This window comes from Cebus imitator, unplaced genomic scaffold (assembly GCF_001604975.1).
Source record: "Cebus imitator isolate Cc_AM_T3 unplaced genomic scaffold, Cebus_imitator-1.0 Scaffold80, whole genome shotgun sequence".
NCBI classification, from domain to species: Eukaryota; Metazoa; Chordata; class Mammalia; order Primates; family Cebidae; genus Cebus; species Cebus imitator.
In genome coordinates this window covers 1793689-1797329 of record NW_016107395.1, presented here as the reverse complement: position 1 = coordinate 1797329, position 3641 = coordinate 1793689, and positions in this window count along the sequence as shown.

Sequence of the window (3641 nt, the reverse complement as noted above, 5' to 3'; positions counted from 1 at the left end):
AGTGAAAAAATGTACAAATACTATTCTCATAATATTCCATTAGGAGAATAAAGAAAATACCTTCCGAAAGAAAAAGATGATAAAAGGAAAGGGATTGGAGGGGAGAAAAGAAGAGAGAGAGAGAAGCTTAGGGGAAAAAAAAGAGGATTCAGAAACAGCCAGTGGTTTTCTGAGACCAAAAAAGAGAAAATAGCCAACAAAAGAGAAATTTTTTTTATAAAAAGAAACCAGGCATTCCTCTTTCATTTTCTAACCCAGCTCTATCCTCATTCTTTTTGGAGGCATTTTCTAGTGAAGCACAGGTTACATCCTTTGGGCCACTTACTTGGTTTTTCTCCAAAGCATCTTACTGGAGGCTTTTACCCTTCTTTTCAATGAACTCTAGAAATTTTGGCTTTGTAAGTCTTTGATGAGAAAAGTATTTCTGAACTAATTCTGAAAGTGATCTAATTAGTTAAAATAAATATAGCCTTTTAAAACTAGCTTCATTAAAATCATCTGCTTCTTTATTTTAATAGCTTTTTCTGAATTCCTTCTATAAAGGAAGATGTAATAAGTCATTCACCATGATCAAGTGGGATTAATCCCAGGGATGCAAGGATAATTCAACATATAAAATCAATAAATGTGATATACCATATTAATAAAATGAAGGATAAAATCCACAGATGCACGAAACACAGTTTACAAAATTCACTATTGGTTTATGATTATTTTACAAAAACCTCTCAACAAAATAAGTATAGAAGGAATGTCCCTTGGTATATGTGGGGGATTGGTTTCAGGGACCCTGACGTTAACAAAATCCAGGGATGCTCAAGTCCCTTATATACAATGGTGCAGTATTTGCATATAACCTATGTACATTCTCTTGTATTCTTTAAATTATTTCTAGATTACCTATCTAACCAATGTCTAATACAATTTAAATGCTACATAAACAGTTTTTATACTGTAGTGTTTAGGGAATAATAATAAGAAAAAATATGTACATGTGTATTATAAATGCAACAATTTAAAAAAATATATTTCAACCTGTGTTTGGTTAAATCCATAAATGTTGATCCCATTCATATGGAGGGATGACTTCTTCAACACAATAAAGACCATATATGACAAACCTAAGGATAACATCATACTTACTAGTGAAAAGTTAAATCTTTTTCTCTGAAATAAAGAACAAACAGGAAAGTTAACTCTCACCACTTCTATTCAACATAGTTTTGGAAGTTCTAGCCAAGGCAATTTGGCAAGGAAAAGAAATAAAAGGCATCTATACAAAAAAAGAAGAAGAAGAAGAAGAAGAAGAAGAAGAAGAAGAAGAAGAAGAAGAAGCAGCAGCAGCAGCAGCAGAAGCAGAAGCAGCAAATTTGTTTCTGTTAGCTCATAACGTGATCATATATATAAAACACTAAAGACTCCACAAAAAAACTGTTAGAATTGATAAACAAATTCAGTAATCAATCTGGATTGTGTAGGTTACAAAATCAACATACAAAAATCAGCAGCACTTTGATATGGTTTGGCTCTATGTCCCTTGTTTCACCACCCAAATCTCATCTTGAGTCGTATTCCCATAATTCCCACATGTTGTGGGAGGGACCCAGTAGGAGTTAATTAAATCATGGGAGTGGTTTCCCCCATACTGTTCTCCTGGTAAGTCTCACGAGATCTGATGATTTGATAAGGGGAAACCTGTTTCACTTTGCTCTCATTCTCTCTCTTGCCCCTGCCATGTGAGATGTGCCTTTCACCTTCAACCACGATTGTGGGGCCTCCCCAGCCACATGGATTTAATCATTCATTGCAATGGTTTTAGGCTGAAGTGTAATTCTGTTTTGGCTTAAAAATATTGAAATCTTCCACACTAGAAAACCACTCATTTTCATATATGAGTGAGGAAGTATTGAAAAGAAATGGTGCAGCTCTCAAGATTAAGTTTTCTTGAATAAAAGTTTTAGAACCTCCTAAATATTCCCAAGAAAACATTTCCTCAAGATGTTGATTATATTTATGTGTGAATGGTGACCTATAATTTGCATTTCATTCACCTCTCAACTGTTCATTTCAAACAACTTTGCTAAATCCAGACAGCTATAAATGTATTTTTATTTAATTTTATTTAAAGTTTTTTATTTTCTAGCTGAGAAAGCATTGAAGGATACCAAATACATATATGAAACATGTATAAAACTGTATTCCCTGCTTTTTTCTTTCCTGTTGGGACTTCCTATGGTCCCATAAAACCCAAATATCATTTCAGAATCATGCATATGGGGCATCTCTCTGGTCTTCTTGGCACAACATGACTCTTTTATTCGTGACTTTTCCTGTTCATCTCTCACATGAAAATCCATTTGTGCTGTGTCTCTTTGGTATAATTATATAATCCTCGAAATAGAAAGGACACAACTATCCATCAATATTACAAGTTACTATTATAATAGTAATTCTCACTTCATTGGCTTCAGTATCCCTTTTATACTCTTAAAAATTATTGAAATCCCCAAAAAGCTTTTGTTTATGTGAGTTACAACTATGAACATTTACCATATTGAAAATTTAATTCTGGACCTATCACATGTCAATATAAATAATATTTTTTTGCTTGCATTTATTTATTTACTTTCTTTTTTTTAATTGCATTTTAGGTTTTGGGGTACATGTGAAGACCATGCAAGATTGTTGCATAGATACAAACATGGCAGTGTGATTTGCTGCCTTCCTCCCCATCACTTAATATAAATAATATTTTAATAGGAAATAACTGTTTATAAAAATGTTGGAGAAGTGGTACTGTTTTACATATTTACGAAACATTTTAATGTCTTCTTAATGAGAGATAGCTGGATTCTTATACTTGCTTCTGAATTCAGTCTGATATATTATTACATTCAAATAGCCCCCCAAAAATCCCATTGTACATGCCTGAGAAAACGAGAGTGAAAAAGCCAAATTAACATCTTAGTATTTGTATAAGTTTTCTGTTGCTGCTGTAACAAATTACCACAAAGTGTCTTAAAAACAACACAAATTTATCTTACAGTTCCAGAAGTCAGAAACATGAAACTGGTTTCACTGAGCTAAAATAAAGGTTTTGGTAGGGCTGTTTTCTTCTGGAGACTTGGCGAGAATCAGTTTTCCTGTTCTTTTCCGGCTTCAAGAGGCCTTCAATAATCCTTGGTTTGTGATCCCTTTGTGCATCTTCAAAGCCACAATGTTGGGCCCAATCCTTCTTATAAACTATCTCTCTCCTTCCCTTTTCCCTCTTTCACTTTTAAAGACCTTCATGATTACATTGGCACACTTGTATAATCCATCTTAAAGTCAGATGATTAACAAGCTGAATTCCCCTTGCCATCTAATGTGTTATAATATATTCACATGTTCTTGAAATAGAATAATTAGAGTGAGGGGCATCATTCTGCCTACTGCTGTATTATTAAATTTGATTTTACCTCCTGGAGGCCCTAGAAAGTTTTCAGGGACCTTTGGTCTCGAAACCCTACTTTGAGAACCACTGCTCTATGGTATCCTAAATAAGTTGCATATGCTTAATAAGGTACTTCGCAAGTCAGCCTTTAAAAAAATAGTACACACACACACACACACACACACACACACACACACACACACACACA